Here is a 15,866-nt window from a genome sequence, read left to right as displayed (position 1 = left end):
TTATGAAAATAAACCAAAATGTGAATTTATTGTTTTCACAAAATTTGTCTGTGAGTGAGTAGTTGTGCAGTTCTGATTGCTTTTATTGGCAGAATAACCACTGACATTGACTAATAACCCTTTCAAAACACAAATATTGGCAACATTCTGAGATTGAAAGATTATGTAAACAGTGTGTTAACAGAAAAATATTAGCATATTGTTGTTTCTTTTTTTAATAATTGGAAAGATTCATCTGGTGAGTCCTTTTCTAACCGGATTTGTTTTCATAGAAAAGCCCAATTATTCACATTGACAGAGTTTAATTTGAACTTATTCGATGCATTTGCGTCATGTTTTGCCTTTAATTAAATAATGAAGTAATTTTACTTCACAGAGAGAGTGAGGGAGGAAATAAGGGGGGGGGGGGGGGGGGGGTTATTATTTAGAGTACCTGTATATTCTCTTCATTTGTGACCAAGAGATAACAGAAATAAAACAGATGGAAGCGGGTTAATGAAGAAAAGTATCAAAACAGCCTCAACCAGAAAGAGTTGTTGTTCCAACTAAAATGTGTTTGTATTAGGGTGGCTGTTCAACAATAATTGGTGGCTGCAAAAGGAAATTTTTTATCAATTTGTCAGTCATCTTTTCTTCCTGATCTACATGCGTACAAAAAAAAAAAAACTATTTGACAATGGGCTAAAATTCTATTACCCAAAAAAGAGAGGCAAAAAAGCTGTTATGGAATACAACAACAATTTGTCTTTACACAAATTATCAAAAAGCAATGAGACAAAACCATTGTCCCATTTCATTACATATTTGATTGCATTTCCCAAGGGTAAAGGTAATAATTAATTTGGCTTAGGGTAACACATACAATGAGGAAGCAGGACTCATTCTTAACAAACACATCCCAAAATGTTAAAACGGTACATTTCCCTTCAGTCTTGGACAGGCTATTGAATGTATGCCATGATGCCGCTTGTGAAAGACAGCGGGAGAGTGACTGTGACAAATAACTAATCACAACCTAAAAGCAAGTCAGAGTGCAAGTGTTATGGTATTGTGTTATTTTATTAAAAAAATATATATATCATAACGTATATCCGAATTCATTGGTTAGTTACTGTGTTAGTCTTCCTTCCGGCATTCTTTGAGTAATTTGAAAATACATAGACCAACATGAACGTGTTTATCTCATGATAAAAGTGATAAAGTGTAGCTAAGCAATTAAATACATTTCCATGGACTCCCGCTGTTGCAAAAGCAAAGTGTCTTGTAATATTTCTCGCCTTTACTTTTGTTTGTGCACTGCGGTGGTAATTCGGTCTCTCCTCAGCCCTGCCTCTCTTCCATTGTTAGTCACCTTGCTTATTGGCTGCAGCAGCTGCGACGTACTGGACATCATCTGAAACTGCAAACGACAGGATGCAATAAGGTGGAGAATAGCAGCAATCTGAGGGAAGTTCTCCATTCACCAGAGCTCCCTAACTCTGTCTTCTTATCCTGAGAAGAAAATAAAAAAATCAATACGGGCTCATAGGGCTTGATAAAAGTGTAGCGCCAAGAGAGATGCAATTCTGAATATAGTAAATTTAGGCGATCAAAAAAATACTAGTAGCCTATATGACCTAACAAGTCTTTCTCCACAACTGTCCATCAATCCCCCTGAAACTAAACAGACCCCCCTCTTTCATTTTATATATATATATATATATATATATATATATATATATATATATATATATATATATATATATATATATATATATATACCCCTTACAAGCACACATACGCATTGCATATATATGCGTATATATATATATATATATATATATATATATATATATATATATATATATATATATATATATATATATATATATATATATATATATATATGCGTATATATATATATATATATATATATAATATATATATATATATATATATATATATATACCCCTTATATATATACCCCTTACAAGCACACATACGCATTGCTGCTATTTCCCGGAGCATATAAACATTAATAAACCCGCATCAGCAATCAGCAAAAAACTTTAGCATTATTTCAAGTATCATTATACATGATGCTGTCAAATCTTAATAATAATAATTTAAAATTATTTGTCCAATAAGTTTAATGAAGTCCACCAAGAGCAGGCAAGCTTTAACAAGATTTCACGCTATTTTACAAATCTCAATTTAATATAAGAACATCATTTAATTTCTTTACCACTATTTGAATATGAATGAAATAAAATCATGAAAACATTAAGAAGAGAAAATTAAATAAATCAAATGCTTGACTCACCAAAACTTATTTCAATACAAATCCATACCTCTTTCCTTAGAAAGACTTAAATGATTTACTTGTAGAGTTTTTCTGTGCATCTCAATTCAATTAATCATTTTCTTTTGACATGGACGCCAGTGCTAAATTGCATGTGTCCACTGTCCGTTTAGCTCTTTTTCATCCATTGTGGGTTTAACAAAAAAAAGTGAATAGATCTGATTAGACTGCTAAATGTCCAAAGGTCAGGCTTTGCTGTACGGTACACCTTTAGGGCAGATCAGTCAAGCAACATGGTTAGCCTGGTTGAGCAACATGCTTTTTTTTAATAACTTTATTTAACAACTTCCAACTTCAAACGTGGTTAATCAACATAGCACCCCCTCCCTGCAGTGAGCATCCAATCACGTTATTTCAACTGTCTACTAACTACAGTATATGGGCCCGTTGAGATATGTCTTTGAACTCGGCATATATGTCTTTGCACACTGCACAGAAGCCTGCATCTCTCAATTGGAATGCCCTCAAATTGGTCTGATTGCAGGCTGATTTCATACAGCCTGGTGACACAAGTTAGCTGAATTGTAATTGGCTAAAAACTCAAAACTACAACACTGGAATGAGTATAACCATATGGATATAATATGACACGGGAAGAACAGAATATGGAGAATAATTTAACATGTAAAATATGTATATTTAGTAAAAATAAATTACAAATGAAATTGACTTTTATTGTAGTTATTATAATTATTATAGTTTATTATAATTATGTTAATGTCAGGTTAAGTTAGGCCTGCAGAGAAAGCCTAGCTGGCCATGAAGGACCACTGCTGGTACATACTTATATATATATATATATATATATATATATATATATATATATATATAGTTTGCACATACAATAAAAAGGAAAATGGAAGGACAAAGCAAGTCTACGGTTAAAAGGATAAACAGAACGCAGAATCTCTGTAAGAATTAATAATTGTTGATATGCCAAGAAACAATGATGCAAATACAACCTAGTATACAGTGAGTCCCTGGTCTATGAGATTAATCCGTTCCGCGGTTGGGATCATAATGCAAATATGCCATATGGCGGGCAATCCAAACCTATATGAATTAGTTAATGTGTGTAAAACCCCAAGTAAAACGTAAGAATTGTATACACATATTGAAAATTGGTATCCAATTAGTATAGTAAATGCTACTTATTTATAAAATACATGCCTACAACTAAATAACATCATAAATAAAAAATATACAAAGGCTTTAATTACCTTTGATATGACGCTCATTATGCCCACATTCCCTTGTCAGGGTAGCATAGGCTGGGCTAGCTTAGCTTTCTTTGTATTTCCTTATTATCTCTGGCTTCATTACCTTATAAATCATTTTTTTACTTCTTTCTTTAATGTCACCAGCAATCTTGGGAATCTTGGATAACCAAATTCATGAAATGAATTAAGCACTAAAATGCATAATAAATACAATATTCAAACAAATAGCAGACCAGCATTGTAGTGATGCGTCGCACCGGAGGCAGTTTGACACCAACAGAAAATAAGAGCAATTACCTAATAACGCCTCAAGACGGAGGCAAAACAAACACAACCAACCCCACAGATCATGACATTTGTTGATGTTAATCGTAAAGCGGGATAAACGCCTTAAAGAGGGGATGAAAAAACTCAGTATTCCACATAGTAATGTGAAAAAAACATAAGCCAGGGACGCCGTAACCCAGGGGTACACTGTATTTAATTATTAGCACCTCTTCAACAGTGATACCACCAAACAATTTTTAGTCACAGTTTATCAAAACACTACTAAATTAAACATGACTTTTTTTTTCAACATAGCGCCCCTTGTGGCGAACGTATTTGTCTGCTCCGTCTGCTTTTTCTTCTTTGCTGTGCGATATTTTAACATACAGTAGGCAGGGACTAATGAACAACACCAACGCTCGTAGCTTCGGGTTTAGTGGACTTGTACCATTGGACGTAGAACTCATTGTGTGATTGCACAAGCAGCCCCAATACACCAACCTCGAGTGAGCCAGTGGACCCAAGGAGTGTGCTTAGGAAGGGACGTCAGAAGATGGCCAAGACAGGAGGGCTCAAGCGACGCTAAAAGCCCGTGCTATCCGATCACCGCTACCCAGTCTCTTGCTGGCAAATATGTGGTCTCTGGAAAACAAACAAGACAAATTGATAACTAGGATCACAACACAGAGGGAAATATAGGAATACTGAGTTCTAATCTAAACTGAGACCTGGCTTTCAGAGGATGTCCCAGACTCTGCTATTCAATTACATACACTCCATTCATCGCAGAGATAGAACAGCAGCTGCCCCTAAAACTAGAGGGGGATGTGAGTGCGTGTTTGTAAACAATGTGTGGTGTGTCGACATACAAACAATCCAAAAGAACTGTTTGTCTGACTTGGAGGCTTTAATCCTTAAATGTCGTCCCTACTACCTACCAAGGGAATTTAAGTCAGTGCTTTTAGCAGAGAGCCAACTCCACAATTGAGCTTGGCAAGCTGCATGACGTCTTCAGTGCACCAGAAATCTCTCTGTTTTGTACCCTGCTTACAAGCAGAAACTCAAACAATCAAATCCAGTTATATAACAGGTTAGGCTCTCGACATAAGTTACTGAGGACATACCACAGGAGTGCTTTGCTACCACAGACTGGGATCTAAGAAAAATCGCTGCTACTCGAGAGGATTCTTCTGTCAATGTACAGGACTATGCTGACTGCATGACAGGGTACAGCGTTGCCTGTGTGAAGAACATCATGCCCCCATACAAGTCGGGAAGTTTCTTAAGCAGAAGCTGTGGATCAATGGTCAGGTATGCTGTATGCTTACATGCTTTGATTAGGGGATGCTGTTGTGTACTTATGATGAAAAAAGGTCTCTGTATGATTTCTTTTTTTTTTTTGCAAAAGAAGTCTCGGTATGGCTTCTTTTCACCTCTAAAGCCCTTTGAGACCTTGGTGATTCAGGGCTACACAAATAAACTTGATTTGATTTGATATTCTCACTCGACTGTGTTTAAATCTGGCAGTGAGACAGAGTACAAAGCTGTGAAGTATGGACTGAGAAAGGCCATCCCATCAGCTAAGAAGCTGTACAGAGGCAAGCTAGACGGTTTCTGTTCCACCATTGACCAGCACTAGTACCATCAGTGCCACGGAGACACTGCCCAATGACCTCAACATTTTCTACACACAATTTGAGACCTCCAGCTCCCACTCAGAGAGGAGGCCAACAGGTGCATTGGCCACCAGACCCCAATCTCCCACACCAGTCATCTCATCAACCTAAGTCTACGACGCCCTAAAAAGAATCCACCCCCTCAAAGCCATGGGACCAGATCATATCCCTGCAAGAGTCCTCGGGGATTTAGCTAATGTAATGATATAAATGCTCACCTCAATATTCAACCATTCCCTCAGCCTTGAACTGCCCTTTCCTGCTTCAATGTGCTGATGCACATTCAGAGCAGTCAACCGGACATACTCCATGTAGTATGTAGACTGTCCCAACCAGTCCACCATGAATTCTATCGCTTCTGCCCTGCACATGTCCCTTACATACTTCGAGAATAAAGACTCCTACATCAGGATGCTCTATATTGACCAGCTCTGTGTTTAATACAGTCATCACCCAGAGCCTCACAGACAACCAGCTCTCTATAGGACTTGCATCCCACCCTTCTCCTTACAGGCATGGAAGAAAAAAAATGATTTTAGCGTACCCACCTTTTCTTGAGTCCTTCTACTGAAGGACTTCAATGCTCACGTAGGCACTGACAGTGAGAACTTGTGGAAATTATTGTAAGGTGTGAACCCCACAATCTGAACCCAAGGGTATCCACAAAGGTATCCATTTGTACACCAGGCAGCAGTTCAATGATTGACTTTGTGGTTGTGCCTTTGGGTTTGCGGCCGCATGTTTTGGATACTCAGAAGAAGATAGGTGAGGAACTATCAATCAATCACCACCTTGTGGTGTGTTGGGTCAGATGTGGTAGGGGGATCACAGTTCGGTCTGGCAGACCCAAACATATTGTGAGGGTCTACCAGAAACGTCTGGCAGAGTTCCCTATCAGAAGGTGTTTCAACTCCCACACCACAGAATTTCTCCCACATCTGGGGGGGAGACAGGGGATGTTGAATCAGAGTCAAAAATGATAGGGACTGATTGGTCAAACAGTTGTCGAGGCAAAAACTCCTTCTTTCGTTTATTGGTATTTTTCCAGGTTTTGTGTTTCTTTTGCTGGATTATGTCTTTGAAATTGCTACTTATATCCCAAGTCTTGTTTGCTAATCTTTTTCCACCTCAAAGTATCACCGGTTTGTCAGTCCGACAAAGTGTAACATGATTTTGGCCTGGTTTTTCTCAAACACCTTTGACAGTCTGTATAATAATATTTGCTAACCCATATCTGGGACAGTTTTTCTGTTACACTCTTCCTACAACCTGGTTATTACGCTCCATGTAATCTTTCCTGGCAGCTTCATCTACTGTGATATGTTGTACCTGTCATTTTCAGTTCAGATTTGTTGTGGGCTTTGGGTTTTTCGGCACTTTCAGCACAGTGCAAAACATAATGATGCTGCAACTGGGGTGGAACCCTCCATGCATTGTAATACGCTTTCTTGTCTTGATATAACTGATTCTCGTCTCTTCTAGTGGGCATGGATTTATGCCAGCTGGGTATCTCATTACTAGCAAGCCATTGGCATTCATAGTCTATGTTTTTTTTCACTCTTTTTTGCTATCTAATATACAGTCTCAATGATACTATGTAATGTTAACTCTTTATTAGCATCGCACATAATCGTACCAAAAGGCCTATGCAACATTTGTTACTGATCGGTGGAATTGTCTTTGAGTTGTTGGCCTCCAGAGTTGTTTTCCAAAACCTCATAGAGTTAGTTCTTGATTAAGGTTTTTTAGAATCCTGTTGATATTATACAGTTCCAAGCACTTTAGTATTCATTTTCGCTGCATTGAGTCATGGGGTTTCTTGGAGTCAATCCAGGCGGGGCACAGGTTGGTGCTTCTGGTTTTGCCTTGTCAACCAGTCAAATTGATGCTTGGCACCCCTGGTGTTATTACCAATGCGTGAGAACAACTCTCACACCAACTCCTGTGGTTGGGCATGGTGCCTAATTTAGATAAAAATCCAAAATCAGTCAGCGTAAACATAATCTAAATAAAGTACCTTTTACCAAGTACAATGTTAACTCTTGACAGTAGGGACACCACATTACATGTCTTACATTTTATATCTGCGGTATGGTTACGGTTCATCAAAGTATGGGAAACTGTTGATTTTACTGCTGAGTAATTCCTTGCCTCTAAGTTTGTTGTGGACTGTATTCTTGATGAGGTCTTCACCTATCGCGTGCCCAACCTCTCACAAACTAATTAAATTACAGTAATGCCAGCAGCAGCTGACCCACTCAGCTAACACAGCCCATGCCAGCCCCATATTGGGCCTCTTGGCACCTCATGAACCTCAGGGACTAATTGGGATTGGCAGTGGAAGAAGTCCAGATTTGTGATGTATTGAGTGGCACTACATGTTTGGGGTGATATATTGATTCAACATAACTACCTGCAGTTACAAAATACTATGAACTCAAAAATACTAAAAAAAAAAATCCTGAATCGAGAAGGGTTTTATCCAGGGGTCATAACAATGAGCATTTTTACTTTGTTTTGACCGGGAAATTCAAATATTCAAGCTTCATTCGCCTGCATGGTTGTTTTTGTTTCCCTCTTCAAACTACTTGACTCAAGTGATCAGGATACCAGGAGAATTAATTTTATGGTAAGTATTGAAAAGTCATTAAACGGACACTTGAATGGGTTGATTATTGGTGCTCATGCAATCAGTGTGCATATAAAACATGTTTACACTAAAATTATCACTCAATAAAAACTCATTCATATATCAAAATTCAATATCCAAAATTCATATGCACATTTTTACTCTGTCCACTTCAACTTGGGACCAGTATTAAACAAATCAGCACAATAGTTTATTATTTTTAGAGCAAATGTGAGCACTTAGGAGGAAAAAAAAAATGTCACAAAATAAAACATAATGTGATGATCCTTTTTTTTTTTTACACACCAAAATGGACAAGTGTATGAAAATGTGTATGCATGTTTGTGGTAATAGGTAATAGTTTTCAGACATTTAGAGACGTTAAATTTTTTACCACAGCTAGACAGCAGTACTCCAATCTGTATGCTAACTCCTGTAGCTAATTAGCAAGCACACTAACGACGATTGTATCAGCAATGATTAGGTGCATCCACAGGGGATTAAAATATTTTTTGTTTTGCTCTTAAAAGAAAAAAATAAGTCAAGATAATGCTTTGAAATTGAAATCTAATTTAGAATAACCAGGTTTGTTGTTGTTTTTTTAACATAGGCTTCTGAAAGGCTTTTGGAACCCCCTTCGTGTGTGCATCTTGGTAACAACAAAAAACAGGGTATTGTTTTTTTTTTTTTTTTATGATTTTACATTCACTTTCATAAACCATGGAATTATTGTTCCATGGTCGTTACGAATTTGAATGATTTGGGTTAAATTGGGCAGTAGCAGTGATGTCCACAAATAATCTTGAGGCCAAAAGATCCCTATGTATTGTCATTTATAGCAATGTATTTACAATGGTTTAGAATGGACAAATTCCTCCCCACACATCATGAGCAAGAGAGAGGACGGCATACCATATTGCTAATTTCCAATGGGTATTTTGGAAATCGTTAGTTATTTATTGATTTTTCCAAACCAAATAGAAAAAAATAGAACATGTATGCTAATATCATATTACTGACTAAAATTGAATTGAGCTTGTTGGTAAAACAAGGACCTTTCTAGTTTTAGACGGACTTTAATTACACATTTCCTTTGCTGCACTGCAAGTGCCATGCAAAATCAATGCCCTAATTTCCTCGCGCATCATAACATATGCATAAAATGCAATGAGTAACATCAGTGGATCAGTGTTGTTAGGCTCTATTTTTTGGCACATTAGATGGAAATGTATTTGAAACAATCCAGTAGAGGCTTGAAGAAAAATATTGTAGACAAATTGTTCAACAAAACGTTGATTACCATCAAATTGCTGTATGAACTCAATACAAAATACAGTAACTTAACAAAACATACTAGAACAAGCACAAACATCAGAGCAATGTTTAGTCAGCCTTACTAATCACGGTACTTCATTAAAAAAAGATAAGATAGCGGTGTTGAGAAACTAGATTAATTATATACCGTAATTTCCGGACTATAGAGCGCACCTGATTATAAGCCGAAACCCACTACATTTTAGAGGAAAACCGATTTTGTACATACACAAGCCGCACCTGCATACAAGCCGCATGTGCCCACATTAAAACATGTAAACATATTTACAAAGAAAGACGGTACACAGAGAGAGTTTTCAAAGTTTTAATAATATAACTTAACAATAATAATATAACTTTCTTTCCAAACGGTGCCTGTGACAGGGCAGTAAAACGGTAGCAACATGATAGCAACACGCTAGCAGCATGGTAGCAACACGCTAGCAGCATGGTAGCAACACGCTAGTAACACAGTATAACAGGTCTGGTAAAATAGGTCTGGTAAAAGAACATACTGGTAAAAATCACGGTAAGCCGCCTTCATCTTCCTCCTTTGAATTGAAGCCATCAAAGTCATCTTCCTCAGTGTCGGAATGAAACTGTTATATAGATGTCGTCACACACTCCCTGGTCATCCAATTCTCCCATTCAACACGGAGCACCACTTTAAATGCACGATTCACACTAATGTCAAGCGGCTGCAAATATTTCGTTGTGCCCCCAGGAATCACAGCTGGAATGGAGTTTATCCTGCGGCATATGCCTTTCTTTTTGCATTTTCCATGATGAGGGTATGTTCACGCTAATTTAATTTATGCACAAGACAGGAAGTTGCAGTCTTCCTCGACGCATATATTCTACCGGTCTTAATCTTACCTTTTCTACTCGAGCGCCCCTAGCGGCTGTTAGAAAAATTACATAAATTGGCCGCATCACTGAATAAGCCGCAGGGTTGAAAGTTTTGGAAAAAAGTAGCGGTTTATAGTGGTTTGTTCAGTTTTGGTAGAAATAAATGTTTTATAATTTTTGGGAAGTGATTTTATTTGACTTTAATCGAGTATATTAAAGCCCTTTGGAAAAATCAAAATTCTAATTTATTCAATTTAAAATATATTAAAATCAAAATATTTCAAATGTTTGTATTGTGTAAACTTAAAAGTACACGTACTTTCATTTAATTTCTTACCACATTGACAAAAATTTACTGTGAAGATGTCCTATTTTCTTTGTGGCAGCAGAGTCAGAAATAATTTCATCACATCATTCATTTATAATGAAAATGAAAGAAATTAGACGGCTACATGAAGCAAGATCAATTATTATTTTTGTACTTCCACTACAGTTGTACTGAGTTGTGTTCTGTGGTAAATAAAAGAACAATTTAAATACCGTAGTTTACTAATGGCAGCACAGTGGATTGTGTGGTGACTAATGCAGCCTGTACCATTTTCCCTTTTTGTGTGGAATGTGTGTTTTCCCCTTGTTTTTTTTTTTTTGCCTTGCTTTTACATTAAAAAAAAAACGTGTTGATTAAACTCTGTTTCCAAATTGTCTGTAGGTGTAAGCGTGAGTGTGAACTGTGATCTACATCTGCCTTTATGTTGTCATTGGTCATCTACCAGTCTAGGATGTACTCTGTCTTAACTAAACGAAAATCCAAAGTCCAATTGAAAGTCCAGCTCAACTGTTCCAAAGGAATAAGCAGTGCATTAAATGACAAGATGGACAGTTAAATGTCACATACCTTTGTCATTAAAATGAATAAAACCTCTACGACTGAATAGACTGATGTAAACATGTGAGATGTGGGCTGTAAAGTACTCTTCCAGTTTACAGGTTTATATTCAACTTTACTGTACATTATCTGCCAGTGGAGGTCTGCTTGCAGATCCTTATAAATGTGTTTTGCGCACTTCCACCTCTTGAATGTACTAAGTAAATCGGTTTCTTCTTCCAATATATCCAGTGTGATCAGTGCATCTCCCGTGCGTGGGATATAAAGAGACTAATGGGAATCACTTTGATTGGCAGCCAATCAAGTTGTGGTTGTGTTCATGCCTACAGCAGCACACAATACAATGTTTGAACATGTGCTGCCCTTCAGCTTGTGGTCTGCAACTAGTCTGCGAAAATGCCAAAAGGTAGTCTAGCCTGCCCCTGTGCAGACTCACAGTGCATTTCGTACCAAACCTGCAGTGTGCAAAAAGAGAGCCCAAGGTATCAAAATTAGTCCACCACCACTAGAACACTAAATGATGGACTTGTGAAGAAGGTGATTCAATATGGCAAAATGCCAAAAACAATATAAATGTGTGTATGTTGTAGCCCAGGGGTACTCAACCTTTTTGGAGTCAGGGACCCCTTTTTGGAAAGCAAATATTTGTGGAAACAAAACAAAATAATTTAGGCCAAACATAAGTGCCCCTTTGATTCACCTACATATTCAATTTGACGAGTATATTTGTTGATTTTCAGCCATATCGAAGTTTACAAATTAATATGGCAAAATGTGCGCTTCACCACAACAAACTAAGTCAATTTTATCCAAACAGGGTGCTGTCAAACATTTTCTGACTAAATCATCAAGCTCTTTAATGATGATGTGAATTATATGGGACTATTTGACAATTTAAAAATGATTACATATGAGAAAATATATAAACTGGTTGAATTGATTGCTTTACTTAATCTAAAATAAAACGACATCAACAATATTCATATACGGTAAATATATATATATATATATATATATATATATATATATATATATATATATATATATATATATATATATATATATATATTATTAATAACCCACATTTTTTCACATACCCCCTGCAGCCACGGACCCCACTTTGAGAACCACGGTTTTAGGACCATATTTTTAGCCTACAAGTCGAGGAGCATCTTAAAAGAAACACACCCACCTGGGCTGCCCCTTGTTGAGACATTTAAAATCAACCATACCATGGGCTTATCAGGCCTGTGAGGAGCCAATTTTAATGGATGGGTGGATTGATGGATGGATGGACGGATAGATAGAAAGATAGATAGATACAGTAGATGGATGGATGGATGGATGGATGGATGGATGGATGGATGGATGGATGGATGGATGGATGGATAGATAGATAGATAGATAGATAGATAGATAGATAGATAGATAGATAGATAGATAGATAGATAGATAGATAGATAGATAGATAGATAGATAGATAGATAGATAGATAGAAATTCAAATTCTATTCAACCTCTTCAAACAAATCAGCCATCAAACAAACTGCTTGTCTATTTCAAGATGTCTGTATTTTAATCTCGTTCGAAACCAAAAGAATCCCAATTACAAAGGGCAAGAGTCAATCCAATTGAAAAACAGTTGGCAGTCCCATGATTAAAACCTTGAGAAAAGATTACAGAAGGGCCATCGCGTGCATATTCGTAATGCATTGACTTAAAAGCGTCACTCCAGAACTATTTGCCTAAGTGTTTCTGTCAGAGTAACACAGCAGCCAATTAATTGCAGGTCTTTACAATATGGTGCAGAGCAGTTCAGGGAATCAGCCATAAACCTCCTAAAGACGAGCAACAGTGCAGGCGAGCAACCCTTAAACACAAGTGGGAAGATTAGGATTACTCTACTTAAACTTGAGATAAACAATCCGATGAATGGCAAAACAAACACGTAAACATCGTCAGGTGTTAACAATATTTTAATGCTGGTTTAAAATGAATGGTGATTCTTTTGGTCTAATTCCTCTAATTTATAACCACCTAGCACATTTCTTTAACATGGCCAAGTACGCACAGTTTACAGCACTTGCTTGTGAAGCGTGGCAAATCCCTATCACACATGATTGATGAGTGTGTTTCCATGCAAACGCACACACGCATGCCACCTCTACACGCTTTTCCGGGCACACAGACAAACATTGAGTGAGCCTCCTTTTGAGACGGCCTTTAATCACACCTGATATTGACTGATCAATGACAGATATGAGGAACAGCTGTGGAATTCGAACAGAACTACATTGTCTTTATTGTGTTTCTCTTTTTTAACAAGGATTATATTTCACTCGTTGTTAAGAGGCTCAATGCCCATTGTGCCATTAATTAAAATACTAAATATTGATTGATACCTTATCAGGGCATAGCAGTTGGTTCACAGCCTATTGATCCAGCCTGTAATTTATTATCATATTTAAGAAAAATCATTTTGTGTGATTATACAGAGTAATTGAATTTTTTGCAAGGGTTGTAATTCTCTCTCTGTTTGTTTTTTGTTGCTTGTTTTGTTTTTTGTTTTTTTAATTGTGCTTGTTATGTTTGGGTGCATTATATTGCGTTGGAGATCACTGATATCTTTGGTCTTGCTCCCCTTTGAGCCCCCTTCCAAAAACCCTGCCCCAGTCAATGAGGGGGGGCGATTCTTGTGTAAGTGAACGATACCGCTCTTGTCATTGGGAATAATGTGTTCTGGGATTACCTCTTTAATCACAACAAAGATTAACAGATGGCATGAGAACAGTTATTAGCAAACATCTTGCACTCATCAAATCAATAAGATGATCTGTAATCAGGATGTCGGTGCAAGTGAAAGGGGACTTGGACCGCTCAAAGTGAAAGATACTGGCAATCAGAGGCTCCTGTGTCACAATTACATCTCCTCAAAATACTTGTAGGTGCTCTTCTGTCGCTATTTGGCAGTGCTCCAAAACACACAGCAGACTGCGAGCAACATAAGACATTAACATGGCAAAAACACATCATGTGTAGCATTGAACAGTGGTTGGATCATGCAACTTGTAAGTGGCTCTCTAAAATTGGTCACTGCAGGAACAATGAGAAAATATGACAATATTTTTGCTTGGGTGCTCAAATGAGAAGGCTTCTGGACAGTGTAACCACACTACTGTAATTTCAGCAAAGTTGAGAATAAAATTCTTCAGAACCCTAATTGGTATCGTGCGCTGCACCATCTGTTCCCTTCATTCTTCTCAGTATTTTTCGCCGATTGCTTGACATCACCGAAATATCATAGCACTTGCTAAGAGTTCAATCGTGTCATCCCATATTTTAAGTATAAACCCTGGGTGGACATATTTGCATGGTCTTTTGTACTTGATTTTAGTTTGAAGTGATATAATTAATCAGCAATTTAATCCTCACAAAATTTATTTTTCAGCACTTTCATCTTGGCATATTTCATCAAGTTTTCTACAGCCGCACAATACGATATAATTAGTGATTACTAGACCTACTAAGAAAAAGTATGTTGATGTGATACAATATATATTTTTTGCATACTATTGAAATGTATAGTTTTTTCAAATTAATGATTTTATTTTTTCACCAATAGATGTCTCTAAATATTTATACAGGTCTTTAAAGTTAAAAACAACTGCACTGCATTGAAAAAATGTACTGTACTAGATTTAAAAACAAACAAACAAACAAATAAAATAAAATAAAAAATAATAAAATATAGCTTTTCTACTGACTTTCCTAAAGTTGTCATCTGATTTAGTCATTGAATTTACAGTAAGTAACACATTTTTACAAATTAAGATCTTCAGTATCCGTAGGTCCCAAACACATCACGCAACACCTACCACATTTTCCGCACTATAAGGCGCACCTAAAGGCCTTATTTTTTTTAAAAAGCTGATGGTCCGCCTTATATTCAGGTGCGCCTTATATATGGATCAATATTGAGATTGGGATCAGTAGATAGGGAATGAACTGATAAAGTAAGCCTGTTTCTTTTGTGTGTTTACAGTTGAACAAGTTTGGTCAGACTGACCTTGAGTTATTATGCTATTGAGAGTTTAGAGTGATTATTTGAGTTATTATCGTTATTGCATTGAGTATTACTATATTGTGATTGAAAAAGTTTTAAAATATGTCATTAATTGTGGGTGCGCCATATATATGGAAACGGTTTTAAAATATGTCATTAATTGAGGCTGTGCCTTATAATATGGTAATACGGAAAATATGGTATTTTGTCCATATTGTTACACACAATAACATTCCAAAGAAGAGGGCTTTTCAAGAGTAGCTGTGGATGAAACCATCAAAAGAATGTTCGATTTCCAAGCTTCAGCAGACAGATCATATGATGCAAGCCTGACATCCTTATAGAAACTGAGTTCAACGCTGATACTGAGCTATGCACTTATCTGGATTAAGAAAGGCAAACAGTGCCAAAAACAATGACAGTATAAAGTAACTGATGCTGTTTAAAAATGCAAAGGCTTCTATTGAACAGACAGTGTGGTACACATATCAGAGGGCCACAGAAGCCAGCAGTCCACTGATGTAACTGCTTTCAGGAACATGCGCGATCACACAGGGAGGCTTTTATGCATTTCGAGTTTTTCCATGATCTTTACCTCCAATAAGAACCTGATGTGTATATT

At 36.9% G+C, this 15,866-nt stretch overlaps 1 long non-coding RNA gene across 2 annotated transcripts in view; it reads right to left on the bottom strand.

The window, feature by feature from the left end:
- The window catches only part of LOC148425777 (uncharacterized), a 56,983-nt gene that overhangs the window by 38,270 nt on the left and 2,847 nt on the right, over positions 1 to 15,866 (bottom strand). For both annotated transcript variants that reach the window (XR_015865110.1, XR_015865111.1), the window contains exons 2-3: positions 4,330 to 4,470; positions 1,352 to 1,491 (exon numbers count right to left, since the gene is read on the bottom strand). This is a non-coding gene — a long non-coding RNA (uncharacterized LOC148425777). The remainder of the gene's footprint in view (positions 1 to 1,351; positions 1,492 to 4,329; positions 4,471 to 15,866) is intronic.

Source organism: Hippichthys cyanospilos, chromosome 3 (genome assembly GCF_059441005.1).
Source record: "Hippichthys cyanospilos isolate Australia breed blue-spotted pipefish chromosome 3, RoL_Hcya_1.0, whole genome shotgun sequence".
NCBI classification, from domain to species: domain Eukaryota; kingdom Metazoa; phylum Chordata; class Actinopteri; order Syngnathiformes; family Syngnathidae; genus Hippichthys; species Hippichthys cyanospilos.
Note: the sequence above shows the minus strand (reverse complement) of the source record. Positions and strands in the feature narration are given on the sequence as shown.